A 25,730-nucleotide genomic window follows, 5' to 3' on the forward strand; every position below is an offset into this window, starting at 1 on the left:
TTTGTTTTACTATAAATAAATGTGGAAGCTCCAGCATGGCTGTGCGGAGCACAGGCCACTGGCTGTATGGATGTGGGAGATCACCCTGCAGCCTCCCCTGGCCCCTGGGAAAGGGACTTGGTGGTGAGGCTGAATCTGACACAGCACAAGGGCTATTCCTGCCACAGAAACACTCTGGGCCCTGCCCCTTTGGCACCAGATGTGGGCAGGGAGGCTCAGCCTGGTAGCAGGATCCAAGTGCAGAGGGACTTGGTGTGGGGGTATCCAGATAGAGGTAAGAGGGGGGCAGTCTATGGGCAGGCAACCCAGTGAGGGATCTGGATGCACAAGGAGGTGCCAGGTGCAGGGGCAATGGGAGTCTGCAGGGGGGACCAAGTGAGAGTGGTTGGAACTCAGCGGGTGGGGGGGAGTCTGGGTGCAGGGGTTCATTTGGGTGGGGGTCTAGGTGTAGGTGGTTGGGGCTCAGTGGGGAGGGTGTCCTGGGGGGGGACTCATCGGGGTGGTACAGATGCAGAGGAGGTGAGGCTCGTCAAGGTGAGGGTTTAATGGGCTTGTTTAACAAGGGAGCCCTAGCTGCTGCCAAGGGGGTCTGCGTGCTGGGGCTGGGCCTCCGCTTCTCCTATCCCAGGGATCTGCAACCTTCTGCCGGCTAGGGTAAGCCCCCTGGCGGGCCAGTTTGTTCACTTGCCATGTCTGCAGGTCGGCTGATCGTGGCTCCCACTGGCCAGGGTTTGCTGCTCCAGGCCAGTGGGGGCTGCGAGAAGCCACAACCAGCACATCCCTTGGCCTGTGCCCTTCCCCAAGGCCCTGCCCCTGCCTCTTCTCTGCCTCCTCTCCCAAGCAGTGAGCGTGCTGTGGCTCTGCCCTTCCCCCTCCCTCCTGCTGGCAAACAGCTGATCGGTGGCAGGGAGGGGGAGGGCGGGAACACAGCAAGCTGTGAGAAGAGGCAGGGGACGGGGAGCTTGGCTGCCCTACTGCAGCAGGAGCTTCAGTGCCACCAGCACCAAGCTTCTGACCCCTGCAGGAGAGAGCGGGGAGTGGAGAAGAGTGTGCCTGGCCGGGGTCCCCCCGGAGTGTGGGTCTGGCGCTTGTGGTGCCATGATAAATCCGCTACTGCTCCTTTCTCCTCAAATGATCACCTCTCTCGTCTCTCCTGATTTTCCCCTGTTCTCTCCATAATTCTCAAATGTCAATTTAAAATCTCTCTGACGTGGGGGATTTTCCCACCCATTCTATCTGCAGCGATTTGTCCTTGTTAAGGTGGGAAATTGTTGCCCTAAGTCATTCCCCAAAACATGGCTGCCCTGGAGTGGGGATGGGATGAGATGCCTGTTGTCTGCTAGGGCAGGGAAGGGAGGGGCATATGTCCCCCATGGGGACTGCTCAGACCCTGGTTTCCCAATCCCACTTGCTGCCCCAAAATGCCAACACAGTTGCCCCCAGTTACCAGTCACCTGTCTATCCCCCACTGCTGTCCCCTTCCCTCATTCAGGGACCTTCCAGCTCCTGTTCCCTTGTCCTCTTTAATCAGCTCCTCAAAGGGTTCTCTGCTGCCCACGTGCATGGTGGCAGTGGGGGGGGACTCATCACTTTGTGTTTATGTATTGGACAGTCATATAAAATCCAGTCAAACAGTCCCCGTTTTCCACTAGTTAATAGCAATATAAAATCCCCTCTGATCTTGGTGTATTTTTCTCATGTTATCAGTTGCATAGTTTGTGACACACATTCTCTGCAAATCTCAAAGATTGATACAAAATATCCTAAACATTTGCCCCACTTTTTCTCTAGTTGTCTATTTCTAATTGAATATGCCCTGAGATTTTTCCCTGTCTGTCTAATTATAAAATATTAAGAAAATATCAGATTTACACCTTTTCTTAGTTTCTTGAACATGGATAGAAAATGTTTGCAAATGTTGCCCATTGTCTCTGTATTCATTTATCTAATATTCATGTGAAACACACTCAGATTTTACCTCCTATCAACAACTGATATAAAATCCCTCTGATTTTCCACTTTCCTCTCTAATTTGCAAAAATGGATCCAAAATCTCTCAGATTTCCACCCTTTCTCTTTCATTTCTGAACATTGATCTCGTATCTCAGGTTTTCCCTCTTTCTATGTCATTATAAAATGTCAATTAAAAATTTTTTCATGTTTGGGGCTGTTCCCCATGTTTCTAAATCCCAGCAACTTCTCCTTACTTCGAGGGAACCTGTTGCCCTGAGTCGTCCATCCTGGAGGTCGCAGGGAGTTAAATTGTCCAGTGATCATCTTTCCTGTCTCCTTGGAGAATCATTTGTTTCCCCCTTTATGTCTGTTAAAATGTTTGCTGATGAAAGAGACCAGCCACATATTTAATACCCATCAAATCCAGAGGCCTCCCCCTGTTTGGGGGATCAGTGGTTCCCAGCTGGTAACAGAGTTGGCTGGACCCTTTTCTTTTCTCCAGCTGGCACAGGATGAGGAGGTCTCTCTGAGTGCAGGGTGGGTCCAGAAGTATCCCAAACCCCATGACACAAACTGTCACGGGGAGTGTCTGTGGGGAGATTGCAGCTGGAGCTGAAGGGGCATTGTGGTAGGGAGAGGCCTCTGGGCAGGGGGTACCCTAGTTAGGTTGGTGGGTTCTGGAGGTTTGAGGTTTTGGGGGGGTGGTTCTGATGTGCCCAACCCTGAGGTTTTGGGCCCTGAAGGTGGGTATTGCTGGGGGCCAGTTGGCTGCAGAACAGCGGGGTGGGTGTCTCTTGGGGAGGCAGGACGGGGGTTAGAGGGAGCCTGGTGCTGTGCCAGGGGCTCTGTCTGGGCTTCCCCCGCAGGCTCCTGGGATCGCTGCCATGCCCAGTGCACAGAGCTTGGCGGGAAATCCTGATGTTAGGTCAGGGGATGTGAGGCAAGCAGTGTGAGGGGTGCTGCTGTAAAGAATCAGTGGGACCCTCTGGGGAGAGGAGGGGGTTCCAGGCAAACAGCACTGCAGATCCTGGTGGAGGACAGGTGGGTGGTCCTAGGCAGGCACTGGGAATCCTAGGCAGGCAGTCAGTGAGGGACTGACTTCCCAGTGCAAGGGTCCCATTGGGGTGGTCGCTTGCTGCTGGGGACTCTTGGTGGGGGGAACCCTTTGGGATTCCTAACCTGGTAGTGACGGTCTGGTGGGGGTTCCCTGGCCGGTGGGACTCTGAGAGGTATCTGGGGTCCCTGGCCATGGACTCTGGGGGCTGGGCACAGGAATATCTGATGGGACCCTGGCTGAGGGTCTGGGCTGTGGGTACTGGGGCCCCTGGATGGAGGCTCTGGGGTTGCTACTAAACATGTTCCTTCTCTCTGGTTGTATAAGAATCCTGGCTCCAAGCACTGCCTGGCATTCCCCAGCCAAATGCCCGGTCACTGTGATAACTTTCTATCCACTTCTCGAACACTGTGAGGTGAAATCACAGATTTTGCTTTTCTCTTCTCTTGAAAACTGCAGGAACTTCTGGTTCCACTGGGAAAATTTGTTCCCCCAGTCCTTGTCCTAGATGTGGGGGGTGAGGGAGGTGGGAAGGGGGTCAGCACTGCCACACAATGGTCATTCTGGATTTATTCTTTCTGAAATCTGGTTTCATTGAGACCATTGTTAATCCAGAGTCACTGAATAGAAAGACAAGGAGTGACTCCAGATTGACAAATGAGATCAGCAATTCTCCCTGTGAGGAGGGGCTCTCATTAGCTGCTCTCCCCAGAGAGCTAAAGGAGGGAAGGCTGCTCAATCGCTCTGTCCCTCTCTGCTCAGGATATTGGGGTTCAGCTTCCTGGGTCAGACACTGCAGCCTCCATTGTGATCTGGGAGACCAGGCTTAGCAGCTGCTGCTCCCCCATTGGGGGTTCTGTGCTGGGCAGTGACCTTAATTAAAGCTGCTTCTCTGCCCGGCCCATGTGACAACTTTCTCTAGCTGGTACTAGCCCTTGGGAATTTTGAATGTCCCACTTCCCACAGAGACCAATTATATTTACAGACCCATCCTGAAATTAGAGCAGGATATTTTAAAGTTTTGTCTTGTAGTAAAGTAACACAATTCAAACATGTCTGCACAGAGGAGAAAGCACTCCTTCATTTCATATTTATTGCTGCTGATCTCATGGCCAAACTTCCTTTTCTCAGGGCTGCTCCCAGCACTTTAGGGAGTTTTTCTTCTTCTCCCTTCCAGCTGTGGTGATGGGACTGCAGCAGCTCCCCAGATGGCCAGCTTTGCTCTTTCACTTACATCAGGCCTGCACACTGAAAAAAAATCAGGTTCTTAAAAGAAGTTTATTTTAAAAAATAAATAAATAAATAAAAGAATCACCTCTGTAAAATCAGGATGGAAGATAACTTTACAGGGTAACAAAAAGATTCAAAACACAGAGGATTTCCCCTCTAGGCAAAACTTTAAAGTTACAAAAAACAGGGATAAACCTCCCTTCTAGCACAGGGAAAATTCACAAGCTAAACCAAAAGATACTCTAACGCAGGCCTGCACAACATGTGGCCCGTGGGGGGTGCATAGGTGGGCTCACAGTGCGGCCTGTGGGGGTGAGTAGGCAAGCGGTGGGTGAGGGAGGGGGGCTGAAGAGGTGGGTGAACAGTGGCGGGGAGTGAGGCGAGCCGAGGGGGTGGGGGGCTAAGGAGGCGAGTGGGCGGGCAGTGGCAGGGCCTGAGTAGGCGAGCCGGGCGGGTGTGGGGCTGAGGAGGCAAGCGGGTGAGCAGGCAGTGGCAGGGGGTGAGGAGGCGAGCGAGGAGTCAGTGACTGACCTGTTCTACTGATCTGGTCAGGCACCCAGCCCCTCTCCAAGGGTTGCAGCTGTCTGGAGGTGCTGCCTTCTACGCCTTCCTCAGTCACACCTCATTCACTCAACAGGGCAACTGATTACCAAGTGGAGGGAAGATCTTATTCTACTTCTAGCAAAAACACATTTTTCTTTTACCTTAATTATACTACCTTAGGGGCCTGCTATAACATATTACCAAGGTTCAGTGTTTCGGTGGGGCTGCCCTGGGGAAGGAGGGTTTGTTTATGCGGAGTGGGTGGTGCTGGGTGGGGGGAGTATTTCGGGGCTGGGTGACACTGGGGATGTTTCGGGGCTTGGCGGTGCTGGCGGGGTCGGCAGGGCTGGGGGTTCAACTCTCAGCAGTTTTCTTTGGAGTAATATGGCGCTCACCGCTTTACGAGTTGTGCAGGCCTGACTTGCATCCTTCACTTCTTTGGATGAAGCTGTGTTTGCCACCAGTTTAATTCATATCTGAGACCTCAGGTACCAGCAGCTAGTTACAAAGGCTAAATTCCCATTGCCATCAGTGGGAAGTTATCCTGGGCTGCAGGATTTTTTTAAACTTCTCTCCCTGCTCAAGCCTTTAATCATTCCTGTGGCTCTTCTCTGAATGCTCTGCAATTTACCAGGGAAAGCAGCCAACCCATCAACCAACCAACCAAGCCAAACCAGGCTGTTCTGACTGATGTAACAATCTATTTACTTCCAAGGTTGAATATAAATCAGATCATTCTATTCACCAAATCCTGTGCAACAGCATCATTGTTAACTCACCACTTGGTCACTTCACATTCACAGGTTCACAAAGTTCACAGGTCCAAGTCTTTCCTCCCACAGACTCTCACTGGGGGAAGTCTCCTTGGCTTCAGCAGCTCCTCAGACCAACCTTGGACCTTTCAGCATCCCTGTTCCATCCCGAGACCTTCCTGTTGTGAGTCCATCTGAATAGGACACCTGGGAAAACCTTACACACACACCCCCCACAGGGGAATCATGCAGCCCCAACTTCCACAATCACCAGTGACTCTCAGCTAGCGTTGTAAAACAGAAGGTTTATTAGTGGTCTGGAATACAGCCTGGGAAAGTTGTGTTAGCACAGGAAGCAGGAAGATTCAGCAACGTCCATCTTGGGGAGACCCCAAACTCAGAGCCTGGGCTCTCCCCTCAAGTCCCCAAACCAGCAGACTCCTTGCTTCCAACAGCCCAACTCAGCCAGGCCCTTTGCCCCTCTCCTGTCCTTTGTTCTGTTTCCCTGGCAACCTGGTCACCTGGCCTCCACCTCATTCTTTGTTCTCCAACTCGTCCCAGCCAGCTGGCCTCTTGCAGCAGGTGCACCCCAGCCATCGGTTGCTAGGAGACAGAATTTGTGGCCATTGTCTGGCCCCAGGCAGCTAGACAGCAGCCACATCTGCCCCTTACGGGTCTCTGCCAAGATTTAACACCCTTGTCCCACCACTGAGATCAATGGTCCCAAAGCATTTCAGGGTCATGGCCCCCCCACCCCTGTCCATGCTCCCCCAAGTCATGGCTGGGAGTGGGGCCGCAGCTATGGGGGAAGGCACACAGATGGGGTAAGGGGGCTGAGGCAGGGGCCAGCTCTGGGGGTGGGGGCAGAGACCAGGAGTGGAGCCCGCAGAGTGGGGCTGGGAGTGGAGCCCCAGGACTGGTGGCGGCAGCCAGGGCCAGCAGCTGGGGCTGGGGCCAAGAGCAGAGCTGGGTGGCTCCCCCTCCCCACCCCCCATGGGGGCTGGCCTGGGCCCAATTGCATCCCCCTGAATGTTACTCCATTCCCCCTGGCAGGGTGCACCCCACATTTTGGACCTAGGTAATCGTGCACCAAATAGGGGAAACAATATGCAAAACTATCAGAAAATTCCCACTTCGTCACAGAGGTGTCAGTGGGGTCTGAGCTGGGCAGCAGCACAGGGAAAGTGGGGAGGTTTCCCTTTGAAAAAAATAAACTGCAAAACATCCCCCTGTGTTCCCACGAAAGCCTCTCATTTATCCCTTAACCCCCTCCCCAGGAAAATCTCCACCCCTGTCCTGGCCCACTGAGACCCCCTCACTCCAATGCAGATTTTTAACTTTTCTTTCTTTTCCTTGACCTTGTACAAACATTGTTCCCATCAAAATCATCAAAGGCTTTTACAATGAGAATGAGAAAACAAACTAAATCGAACTCAAAGACACTGCTATCGACCTCCCGACCATACACAGTTTGGGTCTAAATTTTTCTACTGAAATACTGAGGCAATAAAACTCTCACTGCTATTGTCCAGAAAAGAAACCAAAACCTCCCATGCAGTACCTGGGACATCTATGTCTGACCCACCAAGGCTTCAGCTTCTTTGGTGAGATTTCCAGCTGCCCAATCCTGCTGCTATTCCAGGGGAGCAATTCCTGACTCCTGTCAGCATTTATCTCAGCCCCGTTCTGTGCATCACAGGTTTCCCTAGGAAAGGGCAGTGAATGGTTCTAGGGTCCAGTGATCCTCATTCAAATCAAGCTAGAACCTGAGAATCCTTCCCCTTTCCCAGGCTGTGGGCGGGGAGGCATTTCAAAGAGCTCTCGGTGCTATAGCATGTGGCTAAGGAAAGAGAAAAAGCCTCATATCCCCCCCTGCTTTAGGTGCTGGGTTTCCTCCTGAAGCCTCTGCCACCCACCTAGTGCCCTATGGGCTCATTCCTGACCCTTGCTGCTGCTCCTTGCTATAGACTGTGAAAGGAGTGGAGGCAGCGCAGGAGCCTTCTGGGGACGCAGATCTGAGGCTTTGGGAGATAGACATTGTCTGAGACATCAGAGCACTGTAAACCATGCAGCCACCCCCTCAATCAGGGGCCTGTTCCAGCCCTGAGTCTGGGCTACCCCGATCCCTCCCCCAGAGCAGGGCGCCCACAGATTACAGCCTGAAAATAGGCATGTGAGACTAACTCCTGCTTTCCCTGACAGGGCCTCCCCTAGACCAAGTGGCATCCCAGGCTAGAAGTGTCTTCAGTGCCCCACCGCCCCCTGCTCCATATGTTAGACCATTGAATACCTGATTTTTTTATTGCATTTGTAGCTCATTTCATGATTTTGATGCACAATTTGGATGCACGATTTACTCTATCATATAAGATAATAACTTTTCATGCTAGGATGTGTAAATCTGTATTTATTCATGCCATATATAAACAAATAAAAAAATTCATTTCCTTTAAGCACATAGAAACTTTTAATTTTAACCGTAACTGAAATGTACTAACATCTAGAAATGGAACTGTCTCCAGCACAGGGTGGGCCAGTATTAAATAGTGTTACAGTACGAGACAGCAATAAGATATTAACCCCAGGTCTTTACTTCAAAGGTCACTTCTCTCGCCTTTCCCCCATGAACTGAAGTGCAGCAGTTGAGAGATCCAAAGACTAGTTGATGATGTTTCCAAGTGCTAAAATAGCAAGCGATGTCTGTCTTGCATTGGCCAATGTTGACTGGAGAGATGTTTTATTGAGAATAAGCTTCAAGGTGAGAAGCAGCAGCCCAAAAAGCCCCCCTGTGGGTGCTGAAATAGCTCAGATGGGAGAGCGTTAGACTGAAGCTTTAACAGTCCCTGGTTCAATCCCAGGCTTCAGGAGGCTCTTTCATCCTTTATTCTGCAGCAGTGGGCTGTTTTCTGGAAACACAGCAATGCCTTTACCCCATGCAAGTCCCTTATTCCAGGCTTAGCTGCAGAAAATGGCAGCATTGGCTTCTGCACCCAGTTGGCCCACCTGACCTTTCTTTGTTCTCTTGCTCTTTCTCAGCCAGGGGAAGGAAAAGAAGCTCTCCCTCAAGCTGGAGTCACAAGGGTGATGTGAGGATGACTTCCTGAGCCCCGGCTCCAGTCCTCTGCTTTTCCAGCTGACCCATCGAAGAACTGCCGCCATTTTCTCCACGTTCACCCCTTGGTGTGTGCCAGGGAGAGCATGGAAAGTGCATGGAATTTCAGGGGTGGGGCAGGGCAGTGCACTGTGATGGCGTTTCTGTAATGTTGTGGTTATCACGTTTACCTAACACACGAAAGGGCCTCAGCCCAAAACCGGGCAGAAACATAGCAGCTTCCTTTTCCCAGCTCCCCTTGCTGTCCAGCATGGCGCTCCTCCTTCTGTCACTGGCCTGTCCCTGGAATAACCCCAACCCCCGCACGTTAGAAGGTGGTGACATCAGTGGAGAAAGTACCTTGGCGTCAGCCTGGGGAAGCGAGATGAATCAGGCCAGTCACCTTTTGGAGGCTTGTGGCTTGGCCTCCTCTGCCCTGGGAGGTTGGCCTACAGAGGCCGGCTGTTCCTGCTGGCCTCCTTTGCGTGACTTGCCAAAGGAGGAAGTGAGGCAGAAATGGGGCAAAAGAGGAAAGTCGAGCTGAGGAAGGCAGGGCAGAAGCTAAGCGCCTCAGTGCGGCTAAGTGGGGTTAGTAGAGCATCACCATTCATTCTGCAAAGCCTGGGGAGGTGCAGTTGGCTGCTGGGAGGTAGAATCCTGTGCCTGCCTCTTGGCATCCCAGGGGTGGCTACTTGCAGTTCAGGAGAAGAAGTGGGGTTCTGGGTGGAAGGAAAAGAAGCAATGGCGAGTCCTAGTGGGCTGCTTTCTGGCAAGATGGTTTTCTATTTTAGGCCTGGGAGGAGCCTGTGAGCTGTGGGTGGAGTTGTTCCAGTGAGAACCGCTGCTCTTGTCTTGCAGACCTGGGGGCGCCAGTGACAGCTTGAGGGGGCAGGTGCTGGTTTGAGTGACTGGGATATAGGAAACCCCAGCCTGCCCCTCCGGGGCCAAGTCCACTGCTTGTCTCCTGCATTGTGACATCCAGATTTAAATCTTCCCAGCATGTGCTGCGGCGTGTGTATTAAGCCTTCCTGGTCGTTGCCAAAGTAGCTCAGCTGGGAGTGCATTAGATTGAAGATCTAAATGTTTCTGGTTTGATGCCAGGCTTTAGCACCCCCTTCACCCTGGGCGTGTCGTGCTGGGCTTTCCTCTGGGTGTGCAGCTGTGCCTTGAACTCACGAGTTTTCCTAATTTCAGAGACAACACTTGCAGAGGGCACGTGTGGGGTCATCTGCCCCACCTGGGTTAGCTATGGCCTGGTACATCATGTGGTGCTGCCAGGCTCCCTCCCTGCACAGCAGCTGCGGGGGTGAGTGGAGAGGGCTGCCTTTGCTGCTTCCTCGCCCTGCACTGTTCACAGCTGCGAGGGCTGTTGATCATAAGGGGTGGGGATGAACCTTGACATTGTGCCCCTCCCTCCAGGAGACACCAGTCGTCTGTGCCTGGTTTCCAGCTCCTCAGCCAGAGAACAAAGTGGTTTTCTACACCTGAGTTTCCAGCTCTTACTTTCTTTCTCCTGAAAGGGAGGAAAAAATAATCTCTTTTTCAAACCCCAGTACTACTGTTGGCTGAGGTCTGACTTTCTATGTTCCTGCTACAGAGGAGGATTTAGAGTTAGTGAGGCCCTGTGCACATAAAATCCAGGCAACAATCCCCTTTCCTCTGAGCCCTGGTATGTCTCCAATAGCTGATGTCCCCTGGTGGCAGGGAAGGAACTTACCACCTATCCAGGAGACCCTAGTCCGGGACTAAAGTCAGTTTCAGGCTTCTCCTCTCTCCCTTCTTGGAATCAAGTTCATGTTTTTACCAAGAGTTAAAGCAGCCTGAACCCCCAGAGTCTAGCTCAGTGTCACAAGTTCCCAGTGTCTCCATGGAAGAGAATTTGTTAAATCACAGATGAGTGGAGTTTTATCAGTTCTCAGCCTCAGGTCTTAATCCTGAGGATATTGTCCCATCATGGGGCCATTTCCAACCTCTCTTTCATACAGAAGCACAGTTTTCTTTGCACAGACACAGGAACAGCAAGATCTTTCTCTGTCCCTTGTGAAAAGCAGGGGGCCAAATTCCATGGAAACAATGGACAAATTGGGGGCCCTGGGCACATCTAGCCCTGGCTGTGAGATGTTCCCTCCCCTCTTTCTTTATGCTCCTGTTGTTATTTCATGGAATTTCTGGGATGGGGAAAAGCTGAGTTCACTCCAGGTGGAGGAAAGAACCTGAAAATCTCAGGGCCTCAGAGAAAACTCAACCCCTGCTATTGGGGTCACTGAGGTGCTGGGGATTTGAGTAGGAAAGGGACTGTGTGAATTGTCAAGGTGGGGAATGAATAACAATCTACAAATAGATCCAACTCATTAATTAACCACCGACACAGGCTTATCCTGCTGCAGACAGAAGGGAAACTGGGAGTGATTCTTTGCTGTGCAGCCATGGAAACAGTGACCCAACTGCGGCACAGTGAATGTGCTGGGGAAAGCTGGACTTCACAGGCAGGTGGAAATAGCAGATCCTGAAAACACCTGGAGCTCCCCACACCACTTCTACCACCAGGGTCAGGTGTTGAGATTTTCACACTCCCATTACCTTCCATCAGGGGGTGGCAGCACCCCCCACCCAATGCAGGGGAGAGGGCTGAGTGTATCTCTGCACCCTGAGTCCAGGGCACCCACTTTCTGCCCCACACATCGAATCTGGCCCTGCTGCAAAGTGACCCCTATGAACCAGCTGCCTCCAGGACAGCAGGATTGGCCCTCAGAGCAGGGACTGTGTCCCCCATGCTGCTTTTAGGTTGCTGGATGCTCTGGAAACAGGAGGGCTCTGAGTGTTAACCCATAGCCCCCACAGCTCATCTGGGGATGTAGCTCAGTGGTAGAGCATATACTTTACATGTATGAGGCTCTGGGTTCAATTCCCAACATCTCCAGGTTCTTCCTTCACCCAGCTGCTTTGCTCATCAATCTCCCTGCAGAAGTTTCAATTCTGCTCAGTGAGGGGCATGTGCTGGTTGGGGAGGGGTTCTGTCAGGGCCACCCAGAGAATTCAGGGGGCCTGGGGCAAAGAAATTTTGGGGGCCTCTTCTATAAAAAAAATTGCAATGCTATATTCTCCTGGTGGCCCTTGCGGGGCCAACGGCAAATTGCCCCACTCGCTCCCCCCCACGGGTGCCCCTGGGAAAAATAAACCTTCCACATTTCGGCACAAACCCATCACTGGTTCTCAGCATCAGCTAGTGCTAAAAGGCACTAAACCTCATTAAAAGGGTTGGACAAATATTTTCCGTCAAAACTTTTTCTGGATCGAAAACCAGGGGTTTTTTAAAAGCAGAAAAAAATCACAGACAATGTCTGCTTTCCTTCAAAATTTGTTGTGTTTTTTTTAATTGAAAAGCTGAAATTAGTCTGCCAAAACCTGAACATGGTTTGAGGTTTCAGAAGTGTGTGCCAAATATTTGCTGCTGTGTTTGATGGTTTAAAGAAACAATAAAAAAACTCTGCTTAAAACAAATCCAAAACTTTTGAACCACCTCAGCTTGTAACCAAACACCTGAGCCCCTCCAGGCAGAGATTTTTCCAGGTTTCTGATACTCTGCTGGCTTCTTTGACTCATATCTGTCTCCATAACTTTGGGTTCATTTAGGTTAGAACATAAGAACAGCCATACTGCATCAAAGCAAAGGCCATCCTGCCCAGTATCCTGTCTACTGACAATGGCCAATGCCAAGTGCCCCAGATGGAGTGAACCTATCAGGTAATGATCAAGTGATCTCGCTCCTGCCATCCATCTCCATCCTCTGATAAACAGAGGCTAGGGACACCATTCCTTACCCATCCTGGCTAATAGCCATTAATGGACTTAATCTCCATGCATTTATCTGTTTCCTAGAGACTGGCTCCATGGGGGCCCTCACAAACTGGAGATGGTTACTGTGGGTTTGTCTTTAGTATAGCTTATGTACATACTCCACGAACTGAGCATTTGAGCTTGTTCCAGAATCTGGGATGAGCCTATGTTGTGAAAACTGAAATGCTCAAAATAGCACATGCATGTGAATGGACACAGGGTGCTAAAATTAAATTAATCCAGGGGTTCTCAAACTGGAGGTCAGGACCCCTCAGTGGTCTGAGGTTATTACTGGGGTCATGAGCTGTCAGCCTCCACCTCAAACCCCTTTGCCTCCAGCACTTATAATAGTATTAAATATATAAAAAAAGTGTTTTCAATTTATAAGGGGGGAGGTCGCACTCAGAGGTTTGCTATGTGAAAGAGTCACCAGTATAAAAGTTTGAGAACCACTGAATTAACCCCTCTGAAGCCTCAGGGAATGCAGGGTGGGGAGGAGGTCTTCCTTGGTAGGGTTGGGAAGGAGCTAGGTGGTGTAGGATATTGCTCTTTTCATGTGATCCCTCTCCCAGCGGCTAATTTTAAATGAAGCTACCCTCCCCTGACATGAATCTCCCTATGGCACTGAAATTAAATATAGACTATAACTTGGCATTTGAGAAGTGAAAGGGATGGTAGCCCTAATGGAAAAGCTAACAGCTTGGCTCTTCTGCAAGCCTCAAACTGTTGAATGAGCTTTAGGGTAGGGAAGGCTCTGCCTCCCAAACAACCTGGCCCTGCCCCCTATCCAACCTCCACCCACTTCCTGTCCCCGACTGCCCCCCTTAGAATTCCTGACCCATCCTGCTCCTTGTCCACTCACCCCCACCCCCACCACCCTGGGACCCCACCCTGGCTCCCTGTCTGCCCCAACCCCTATCCACCCCCCCGCCAGAATGCCCACAATCCAACCCACCCATTCCCTGCCCCTGACCGCCCCCAACCTCCGCCCCCTCCCTGTGCCCTGACTGTCCCCAGGACTCCCTGCCCCTTATCCAACCCCCAGCCCCAGCCTCTTACCCCCGGCTCCCTCTTCACCTGGAGCCTCAGCGCCTCGCTGAACAGCTGCAGCATGTCTCCGGTGGGGCCTGAGCCCCGAGCCGTGTGGTCAGGGGGCAGGGCTGTGAGCTCCATGCCGAGCGGAGGGAGCTGAGCTCAGCCTGGAGCTCGCAGCCCCTCCCCCTCAACACATGGCTCTGAGCCGGGCGGAGCTCAGGGGCCCTGGCAGAGCCATGCTGCCGCACTGTCTGAGGACGCTGCTTGATGCGCTAAGACTCCAGAAGAGGGGCAGAGGCGGGAGCCTCAGCTGTTCTCTTGCGGGCCCCTGTGGAGCCCGGGGCCCAGGGCAAATTGCCCCACTTGCCCCCCCCTCTGGGCAGCCCTGGGTTCTGCTCCTAAGTCACCTTGGTACATTTAAGATTCCCACCCACTGTGCTGCTTGGGACAACGGTAGGTGAGAAGGGTGAATCCTCCAGCACTGGAGGGAAAGGTCCCATCTGCACAGACTGAGAGGCAAGGAAACAGAGGGGCAGTTAGTGCTCAGAGAGGTCAGTGATTTACACCCTCCAGGGGACACTGACTTTTTGAGGTGAGTGCAGCTTGCTTGGGATGGTGCTGAGAATGGATAGAAAAAAGGCTGGAGTCAATGACAGATGAGACCATAGAAGGGAGAGGGGAATGGCAGCCCCACAGAAGGTCCTGGGTGCTCAGATGCCCCAGTTATTGCACCCTGGCCTATCGTAGAGAGAGAAAAGACATAGCGGGACCCAGTCCCCCTACAGTGATCCCATGGACGAGAACCTGGTTGGGAGTGGGGTGAAGGTTCCCTCTGGGCAAACGGGAGCCAAAATCCCAGTGTCCTGGAATTTAAGCAATGGAAGCTTCAAACCCTGCAAGGGTGTGGGCTAAGGTGCATCAGCAGAAGGTTGGGCTGGACAGGGGCAGGAGGTTTGTATAATTTTTGGTGGAGCCCAGAATGGGACCAAGTCCTGCCCTGCCCCACACCATGGCCAGATTTAGGCCAATTCGCCTGATTCCCCTGAATCAGGCCCCGCGCCCAAGCCCCCATATGGCCTACCAGAAAGAGCCAGTGTGCCACACTGGGGTGGCCCGGCTTCCCCAGGGGGCAATTTAAAGGGCCTGCTTCATACCTCTGGAGGGACTTTGTTACAAACTGAAGCTCTATACAAAGGACTCAATGGCCCATCCCAGCTGTGGCTGGACTCCAGAGATGTGATTTGAACCTGTAGTTTATTCCATCACTGCTACAACCCTGAACCAAGAACTTTGCCATTACTGTATGTGAAGGGTTCAAATCCATGTGCATTTTATATAACAACCTGGTCTATGGATTGTGCCAGCTCTTTTCCAGACCCAAAGTCCAGAGTATGGTCAAGGGACCAGAGGCCTAGCAAATAGTGATGAGCTAAGTGAAAGCTGGGTAAACAGAAAGTCAATCTTGCTAAGATAGGCCTGGTCAGCAAATTGCCAGGCATTGGAGCTAAGAACTAAATAATTGTGTCTTAGTCAGAGTTGCAGATTGAACAAAGAATCCCTGTTCATATTATGTTTGCTTCTTCTGTAGGGAGACGTTCTTCCCACAGATCCAACCTTGAATTTATGAGAAGTTGGCACATGTCAGTCTAAGACATGGCATCCTTCCACCTCCCTTCCCAGGGACCAATGCCTGTCTTAAGACACACAGAAAACAATCTTTATTGCCATATACTTTCTGTTTCTTTACTTTAATCTCTAGGCATTTACCTGTTGGACAATCAAAGGAGTTACTCCATTCCTATGGACCCCAAAGCAGAATTCAACATATATATTTTATAATAATAACATTTTATCAAAGTGTTAATTAAATGTTAACTTGCTAACTTGAGACTATGGGTGGAGACATTATGTAACCTGTTAACCATCGGCTAATGTGCTTATCTTGTCTTGCTGCAAAACCTATCCTGGGGTGTGGAACTACCTACCCCGTCACTTTCCCCCACCCATGGAAAAACTATATATTCTATTGTAATCGACTGATTGACAGTGTCTCTGAGCCTAATACACAGGTGACACTCCGCCAGCACTGTGTGTAATAAACTCCTATGCTTGACCTCTACACGGTGTGGATTTATGTCCTTCAGAGAACAAAGAAAGAGCTGGAAGCCAGGTTACCAGGTTGCCAGGGAAACAGAACAAAGGACAGAAGAGGGGCAAAGGGCCTGGCGGAGTTGGGCTATTGGAAGCAAGGAGTCTGCTGGTTTTGGGACTCGAGGGAAGAGCCCGGGCTCTGGGTTTTGGGACTCGAGGGAAGAGCCCGGGCCCTGAGTTCTGGGTCTCCCCAAGATGGACTTTGCTGAATCTTCCTGCTTCCTGTGCTAACACAGAACTTTCCCAGACTGTATTCCAGACCACTAATAAACCTTCTGTTTTACAACGCTGCAAAAAAAAGCAAAAACATGCTGCAAGAAGTGATGCACCAATCTCTCACAGAGAATCAAAAAGCACAGGAGTGGAGGGAGAGGGAAAGCAGGATCTGCAAGGAAAACGCAGTGCAAAGGAAGCAATGCATGGAGCGGCTGATAAGCATCCTGGAGCGCCAAGCAGACTCTTTCCAGGTGCTCGTAGCCATGCAGGCGGAGCACTACCACTGCCACCCCGCCGCCCTTGTCCCAAAGCTCTTTCCCTTGTGCCCCCATGTTAGCTCCACACCCATGTGATCATTCCCCTCTATTCAGCACTGTTGAGGCCTCATTTGGAGTACTGTGTCCAGTTTTGGGCCCCACACTACAAGAAGGATGTGGATAAATTGGAGAGAGTCCAGCGGGGGACTGGAGCACATGACTTATGAGGAGAGGCTGAGGGAACTGGGATTGTTTAGTCTGCAGAAGAAAAGAATGAGGGGGGATTTGATAGCTGCTTTCAACTACCTGAAAGGGGGTTCCAAAGAGGATGGATCTAGACTGTTCTCAGTGGTAGAAGATGACAGAACAAGGAGTAATGGTCTCAAGTTGCAGAGGGGGAGGTTTAGGTTGGACATTAGGAAAAACTTTTTCACTAGTAGGGTGGTGAAGAACTGGAATGGGTTACCTAGGGAGGTGGTGGAATCTCCTTCCTTGGAGGTTTTTAAGGTCAGTCTTGACAAAGCCCTGGCTGGGATGATTTAGTTGGGTTTAGTCCTGCTTTGAGCAGGGGGTTGGACCAGATGATCTCCTGAGGTCCCTCCCAACCCTGAGATTCTATGATTCTAAGAAGTTCACCTAGCCTAGCTGACACCCGACCAGAGGAACCAATAGGGGAACAAGATGTTTCAAAAGGAAGGAGGGAAGTTTTCTTTGTTTAGTCAAGTTTTCAGTTTCAGCCGGAGTGAAAAAGATCAAGGAACCAGCCTCTTATCAGAGTAGTCAGTTTTAGAAAACAATAGGTTTATGTTTATTTTCTTTTGTACTTGTCTTGGTGCAAATTAAGGGAATTATCAAATTTGGGTATTCTTGTGTGTATTAAGATTTTTGCCCAGGGGAACATCCTGTGTTTTCAAGTTGTCTGTGAGATTAGCTGATATGCTGTCTCTGAGGTTTTTTTTTCTTTTTACCTTTCTTTTCTTTAATTAAAGGCCTTTTTAAGAACCTGATTGATTTTCCTTGTTTTAAGATCCAAGGGGATTGGATCTGGACTCACCAGGAATTGGTGGGGGAAAGAAGCGGGGATGGTTAAATTCTCCTTGTGTTAAGATCCAAGGAATTGGATCTGGACTCATCGGGGAATTGGTGAAGGAGTCTCTCAAGGCTACCCAGGGAGGGGAAGGTTTTGAGGGGAAAGGGAGTGATCCAGACACTGAGAATTCTGGATGGTGGCAACGATACCAGATCTAAGCTGGTAATTAAGCTTAGAAGTGTCCATGCAGGTCCCACATCTGTACCCTAAAGTTCAAAGTGGGGTAAGACCTATGACAACCCCCTTCCCCAGTATCCGGGTTCTTACCACTACCAGCTGCCTCCAACACCTGTACGTTCACCAACCAGCCCTGAGAACTACGACCCTTACCCTCTGCACTCAACCCCATCACCATGCAGTATAGCCATTCTGAAGTGCAGCAGTCATTGCACAGCACTCCAGACAGGACATATGCAAATCTGTGATTGTACCCCACCCCACCCCCTTGCCCTTTCAGATTCCAAAAAAGTTGTGTGTCTTCAATAAATGAATTTTTGGCTTTGAAAACAGTATTTATTATTGCAGAAAGTTAGATACCTTAGCCCAGGAAAGAAATAGGCACTGCAAATCAGCTTAGGAAACAGACTCCTACTAACATTGTAACCACTGCACTTCACTCCCGTGCAAGGCACCAAACATTACTGTTGGTTTTCAGCCTCAAATTCCTCCCTCAAGGCATATCCTTGTAGCCCTGTGCTGGGCCTCTCTAGTAGCCCTGCTCTTTGGCTGTGCAAATTCAGCCTCCAGGCGTTGAATCTCGGAGGTCCATACCTGACTGAATCTTTCACCCTTCCCTTCACAAGGGAGGGTACAGCACGCGGATATAACCACGGGGATGCTGCTTTCCTCCAAGTCCAGCTTCCCATACAGAGATCACCAGTGCCCCTTTAAACGGCCAAAAGCACACTCCACAGTCATTTGGCACCGGCTCAGCCTGTAGTTGAACCATTCCTTGCTGCTGTCCAGGCTCCCTGTGTACGGTTTCATGAGCCACGGTATTAACGGGTAAGCGGGATCCCCAAGGATCACAATGGGCATTTCGACGTCCCCTACTGTGATCTTCCAGTCTGGGAAAAAAGTCCCGGCCGGCAGTTTCCCGAACAGGCCAGTGTTCCGAAAGATGCGTGCATCATGCACCTTTCTGGGCCAGCCTGCATTAATGTCAGTGAAACGCCCATGGTGATCCACAAGCGCCTGGAGAACCATAGAGAAATACCCCTTCCGATTAATGTACTCGGAAGCTAGGTGGAGTGGTGCCAGAATAGGACTATGCGTCCCATCTATCGCCCCTCCACTGTTAGGGAAACCCATTTGTGCAAAGCCATCCACAATGTCCTGCACATTACCCAGAGTCAGATGATACTAAACTGCTCAAGATAGTTAAGACCAAAGCAGATTGTGAAGAACTTCAAAAAGATCTCACAAAACTAAGTGATTGGGCAACACAATGGCAAATGAAATTTAATGTGGATAAATGTAAAGTAATGCACATTGGAAAAAATAACCCCAACTATACATACAGTATGATGGGGGCTAATTTAGCTACAACGAGTCAGGAAAAAGATCTTGGAGTCATTGTGGATAGTTCTCTGAAGATGTCCACGCAGTGTGCAGAGGCGGTCAAAAAAGCAAACAGGATGTTAAGAATCATTAAAAAGGGGATAGAAAATAAGACTGAGAATATATTATTGCCCTTGTATAAATCCATGGTACACATCTCGAATACTGTGTACAGATGTGGTCTCCTCACCTCAAAAAGATATTCTAGCACTCGAAAAGGTTCAGAAAAGGGCAACTAAAATGATTAAGGGTTTAGAGGGTCCCATACGAGGAAAGATTAAAGAGGCTAGGACTCGTCAGCTTGGAAAAGAGAAGACTAAGGGGGGATATGATAGAGGTATATAAACTCATGAGTGGTGTGGAGAAAGTGGATAAGGAAAAGCTATTTACTTATTCCCATAATACAAGAACTAGGGGTCACCAAATGAAATTAACACGCAGCAGGTTTAAAACAAATAAAAGGAAGTTCTTCTTCACGCAGCGCACAGTCAACTTGTGGAACTCCTTACCTGAGGAGGTTGTGAAGGCTAGAACTATAACAATTTTTAAAAGGGAACTGGATAATTTCATGGTGGCTAAGTCTATAAATGGCTATTAGCCAGGATGGGTAAGAATGGTGTCCCTAACCTCTGTTCGTCAGAGGATGGAGATGGATGGCAGGAGGAAGATCACTTGATCGTTGCCTGTTAGGTTCACTCCCTCAGGGGCACCTGGCATTGGCCACTGTCGGTAGACAGATACTGGGCTAGATGGACCTTTGGTCTGACCCGGTACAGCCGTTCTTATGTTTATGTTATGTTAGAGTCACGGTTCTTCTTAGCAGGACGCGATTAATGGCCCTGAAAACTTGCATCAACACGATTCCAACGGTCGACTTTCCCACTCCAAACTGGTTCGCAACTGATCAGTAGCTGTCTGGAGTTGCCAGCTTCCAGATTGCAATAGCCACATGCTTCTCCACTGGCAGGGCAGCTCTCAATCTTGTGTCCTTGTGCCGCAGGGTGGGGACGAGCTCCTCACACAGTCCCATGAAAGTAGCTTTTCTCATCTGAAAGTTCTGCAGCAACTGCTCGTCATCCCAGACTTCCATGATGATGTGATCCCACCACTCAGTGCTTGTTTCCCGAGCCCAAAAGCAGTGTTCCATGGTGCTAAGCATGTCCATGAATGCCACAAACAATTTCATGTCATACACATGACGTGACTCACTATCATCGTCAGACTTCTCACTATCACTTTGGATCTTAAGGAATAGCTCAACTGCCAAATGTGATGTGCTGCTCCTTGCTTTGTCACCTGCCACTACTGAGAACAGCCTAGCTCCATTCTTTTTGGAACCCCTTTCAGGTAGGTGAAGGCTGCTATCAAATCCCCCCTCACTCAGTCAGTCCCCAGTGTGTAGCAGTGTATGGGATTCTTCCATCCTAAGTGCAGGACTGCATTTCTCCTTGTTAAAACTCCTCAGATTTCTTTTGGCCCAATCCTCCAATTTTTCTAGGTCACTCTGGACCCAAACCCTGTCCTCCAGCGCTTGGATTCTTTACATGCTTTCACAGAGCGAAGAGCATATGTTCCATGATTTCATAGGGCAGAGTTTTATGCTATAGGAACTTTCCCTGTGTGGATCTGACAGGTGGATCAACAAAGACACATTGTGACCCTTCTCAGGGTGCTGAGGGCTGAGAGTCTCCTTGTTACCACCTGCCACAAGGAAGAGGGACTTTTGCATTTGGCAGTGGAGGGCAACAAAAATGATTAGGGGGCTGGCTGGAGCACATGACTTATGAGGAGAGGCTGAGGAAGCTGGAATTATTTAGTCTGCAGAAGAGAAGAATGAGGGGGGATTTGATAGCTGCTTTCAACTACCTGAAAGGGGGTTCCAAAGAGGATGGATCTAGACTGTTTTCAGTGGTACCTCATGACAGAAAAAGGAGTAATGGTCTCAAGTTGCAGTGGGGGAGGTTTAGGTTGCATATTAGGAAAAACATTTTCACTAGGAGGGTGGTGAGCACTGGAATGAGTTACCTAGGGAGGTGGTGGAATCTCCTTCCTTAAAGATTTTTAAGGTCAGGCTTGACAAAGCCCTGGCTGGGATGATTTAGTTGGGAATTGGTCCTGCTTTGAGCAGGGGGTTGGACTAGATGACCTCCTGAGGTCCCTTCCAACCTTGATATTCTACGATTCCCACATAGTAACTTTTAAAGCTCTTTGAACTGTTTGCAGCACCATTATCCCTCAGCTTATCCACATGAGTGCCCCATTTTTGCTTTTTGCAGTTTGCTCTCTTTTGAGATGGACCCATTTGTCCTTTCTATTGTCCCACAAGTAATCTGAATGTGCCCTTCCTATCAGGAACTAGGAGCATCACATTTATACCATTCCTCCTATTGCAAAGTTATTGTTAGAGTCACCAATGATAAAGAATGCATCATTGCCAGTTCTCACATTGCTTTGGGTTGTGCTGAAGAGCAGTTATATTGGGAATTTTTAAAATTATATGTAAATGAAGAGGAGCAGGGGCAGGAAAGAAAGTATAATTTCAGCTTCTGTGACACTGGAAGGAGATGGGGTGACTCAGAGAATCCCTCCTTCCCCATCACTGCAGAACTGTTACCTTTTGCCTGAGCCATGCAGTTTTATCTTCATCATATTCTATCCATCCACTTCTCAATGTGTTCTGTGATGAAGCATTCTCCTTTGTCTGTGCTTGCAGATGATGTTTTGACTTCTTTAATCCTATACCAGAGTCACTATGACCGGAGATGAAAGTGTCAAAGTCCTGAAAGGGGAATTCAAATGGATCCCAAACACAGTGTGATCATTTGGAGTTTAAATCCCCAGTTCCATCTATTGTAAAGCCACTTTTGGCAAGGTGGGCGTTTTCCCCTCATTATGGGGATGCTAGGATACTAAAAATTTTGTAAACAACATAACTGACTCTTGAGACAGGGCAGAGTGAATCAGGTTTGAATGGATCAGAGGAGAATGTGATGGGAGAATCTCTTGTCCTGATTCTGAATAATCAGTTTTTACCCACTTAGACTGTAATGGTCACTGAGTTCCCCACTTCTCTAATTTGCAAAGGAAAGGCATGACCTCTGTCATAGGATGTGTCCAGCATGTAGAAAAGCTGCACTCATCAACAATCAATATAAAGCAAAAAGTTGAAATCCATTGCTTTTCAGGTCAACAAGCCATCTAAAGGCTGGTCTATGTTGAAATCTGTGTTGGCAGAGCCACACCTCTCAATGGTGTGAAAAGTCTTCTCCACTGAGAGAAGTAGTTAATGTGACCTGAGCCCCACTATAGACAGTGTTAAGTTGTCAGAAGAATATTTCCAGTGTTTGAAGTGTAGACACAGCCTTAGACAGATTGATCCCCTCTGGGAAGCGAGTCATGACATCAGTTCCAAATTTGACCCATCCCCCTATATATGAGAAAGTTACTAATATGGAGGGCTGAGCCAGCTGTCTGATCACCTGGTTCCTCAACTGTTGCTCCATTGTCAACCTTTGCACCAACCCAGAAAAGCCAACGGAAAACCATCAAAGACAAACTATAGACATTGAAACCCTATGGAAGTGACAAGGACAATATGAAAATGAGGAGATCGTCCTTTCTGTCAATAAAGAAAAAAGACTGATTCAGTTTATGACAGGGTGGAGAAAAACTCTCTGGGTCCATTCACCAAGGAGATTCCTAATGACCAGTGATGGTTCATGAAAGGCAGGGCCCTGGCTCCTAGGGACTAGCAATCAGCGAAATTGACTGACGTGTGAGGTGAGAATCTACTTAGATAGGAAAGGAAAGTAACTATTAAAAAGTACAGGTTCCATTTTCTGATTTTGTTTAGTTGGTAACGGTTGGTTTCCAACACTCACATTTGTTTGTTTAAATCTCTGTCATTAAATAAATTTTTGCTTGTTCGACAACTGTACTCAAGTGCTGTGCGAGATACAGTAGCAATGGTCCACAGTAAAACTAGTAACGTGGGATACCTCAGGAAGAGGGGATCTGGGATTTCACTGAGTATCTGATGATTCGGTCTGGACCCCAGAGGGGGACACATTGAAGGAATTCATGGGTTAGGATGGCTACTGTAGCTCAGAGGAGGGTCCTTAGGTTCCAGCAGGCTGGGTGAGTTTGGAGGGCCATTGATCACTACCCGTTGAGCCCGACGATCTAGCTAGCTTTCTATCCACCTTATAGTCCAATCATCTAGCCCATACTTCTTTAACTTGCTGGCAAGAATACTGTGGGAGACTGTATCAAAGCTTTACTAAAGTCAAGGAATAACACATCCACTGCTTTCCCTCATCCACAGACCCAGTTATCTCTCATAGAAGACAATTAGATTAGTCAGGCATGCGTTGCCCTTGGTAAATCCATGCTGACTGTTCCTGATCACTTTTCTCTCCTTCAAGTGCTTCAGAATTGATACCTTGAGGACCTGCTCCATGATTTTTCCAGGGACTGAGGTGAGGCTGACTGGCCTGTAGCTCCCCGGATCCTCCTCCTTCCCTTTCTAAAGATGGGCACTACATTAGCCTTTTTCCAGTCATCCGGGACCTCCCGGATCAGGAAAAGTATTAAAGAAAAAAAAAAGTATTGATAGCCCTAGAGGTTTGTATAGTGTTTATCTCCTTGCAGATTATCTGATGGCTAACATGACTTGAGTGCCAAGAGGTGGTTTTCCCACACTCACTGCATTTATAGGGCCTCTCCCTGTGTGGATTCTCTGATGTTTAGAAAGGTCTGAGCTGCTAGTGAAGGTTTTCCCACACTCACTGCATTGATAGGGCCTCTCCCCTGTGTGGATTCTCTGATGGGTAATAAGGTTTGAGCTACGACTGAAGGTTTTCCCACACTCACTGCATTGGTAGGGTCTTTCCCCTGTGTGGATTCTCTGATGTCTACAAAAGGCTGATCTGTCCGTGAAGTTTTCCCACACTCACTGCATTCATAGGGCTTCTCTCCTCTGTGGATTGTTTGATGACTAATAAGGTGCGAGCTGCGATTGAAGGCTTTTCCACACTCACTGCATTCGTAGGGTCTTTCCCCTGTGTGGATTCTTTGATGAAGAGAAAGGGCTGATCTGTAAATGAATTTTTTCCCACACTCGCTGCATTCATAGGGCCTCTCTCCTGTGTGGATTGTTTGATGACTAATAAGGTGCCAGTTGCGACTGAAGTTTTTCCCACACTCACTGCATTCATAGGGCCTCTCTCCTGTGTGGATTCTTTGATGACTAATAAGGTGCCAGCTGTGAGTGAAGCTTTTCCCACACTCATGGCATTCATGGGGCCTCTCCTGTGTGGATTTTCTGATGAACAGAAAGGCGTGAACTGTGAGTGAAGGTTTTTCCACACTCAGTGCATGTATTTTTTCTCTTTCCCATGAGGATTTCCTGCTGGGTTGTGGTTTCCTTAAGGTCTTTCAGAGTTCCCCGAGAGGAAATAAATTTACCCACTGTCTCCCCTGGCTGGTTTCCCTGCTCTCTTTCTGGTCTGTGCTGAATCTCACAGGATTTTCCCTGCTCATGACTCCTGGACACATTCCTTTTCGGTCTTTGCGATAATTCTCTGTGTTTATCCACTTGCTCAACATTTTCCTGCTGGGAATTCTGCTCCTCTTTCTCACATGCCATTGCATCACCTGCTGTGACAGAGACAGAAACCTCAAACAGGGATGGAAAGGGAAGACCAAACCAAAAAGAGTGCTGAAGACAGGTCAAATAAAAATCAGGAACTGAACTCCCTCAAACTCTTCCCCTAAATAGGAGAGAGGAGGGGGATAAATTCAGCCTTAACATTCCATCCAAATTCACAGGGGGAAGGGATGAAGCTATTTCCTGGTGTCTGCTAGGATCTACAGGAAGCCATGAGCTATATTTACCCAGAGGAGCCGATCCCTGCAAGGGACAATAATGAACTGAGACACCTCCCAAGATTTTGTAGGGCATCCCAGATGTTTCCTTCAGGCACTTACAGATTCTGAGTTGGTTTAATGTTTCCTCACCTGTGCAGGGAACTCTCAGGATCTCTCTTTCCTCATAACCCTGCAGGTCTGGGACCCATGGCTCTTCCGTTGTTCTAGGTGGGAGATCACATCAGGTTTTAAAACTGGAAACCCTGCTCAGATGAAAGAAAACAAAGGAGTTCAGTTGATTTCATAAGACTTTGTCAAAAATTCTATTAATTTAACTTCAGTGCTTAGTGTGACCTGGTGTGCCTGTGGCAGTCCTCACTGAAAATGCCAAGGGCAGGTCAGGCTAAAAGGAGAGCAGATGCTCTCAAAACTGGTGGTTAATACTGAAGTTAAACTCACAGACCAGTCACAAACCGTGCTTCTGATCACCCACACGGGTAATTGAGAAGCTGAAAAAAGAAATCACGCAGCCCCCTTTATTGCATCCCAGTTCTGACTTCCAATCAGCACCTCAGTACAATACAGTGAGAGGTTATTTAAAAACTCTGCTCACACACAAAGTGTTCTTCTGACCCCAAAGGGTCAGCCACATTACTGGGTCACTCTAGGTTTGGACCTTACCAAAAATACCTTGCTGCCAGCCAATCCTTTTGTGATGTTGTTGACAGAACCTGTAACTGTGTAAATCACTGTTGCAACCACTGTTACATATTTGCATCAAGAATTGTACAAAGGCTGGCATTTGAGGTGTCTATGACAAGGTTCTGGTTTGCTGGTTATGATTATGCTGTCTGTCTATATGTATCGTTTTTGTAGTTGAAGTTACGAATATTGTCTCTATACTGTCTATATTAAAACTTATGCTATGCTTCTGGGTGACATCTCACACAAGTTGGCATCAGCTCTGCCTAGCCTGCTTGATGAACCAAGAACTTTGCCAGTAGTGTATGGAATTGATTCCATTTAAACAATTCTAGCTCTTTTTCCTTTTATGAATAAACCTTTAGGTTTCAGATTCTAAAGGATCAGCAAC

The 25,730-nt window shown here is 49.0% G+C and overlaps 1 non-coding gene and 1 pseudogene across 1 annotated transcript; one reads left to right on the forward strand and one right to left on the reverse strand.

Moving 5' to 3' along the window:
- Window positions 1-23,977, reverse strand: part of LOC120388902 — a 194,104-nt pseudogene extending 170,127 nt beyond the window's left edge.
- On the forward strand, window positions 11,472-11,543 carry TRNAV-UAC. The gene has a single exon. It is a non-coding gene; the product is annotated as a tRNA-Val (tRNA).
- Window positions 23,978-25,730: the final 1,753 nt, after the last annotated feature.

The sequence above is a fragment of the Mauremys reevesii genome, linkage group 22 (genome assembly GCF_016161935.1).
Source record: "Mauremys reevesii isolate NIE-2019 linkage group 22, ASM1616193v1, whole genome shotgun sequence".
Classification (NCBI taxonomy): domain Eukaryota; kingdom Metazoa; phylum Chordata; order Testudines; family Geoemydidae; genus Mauremys; species Mauremys reevesii.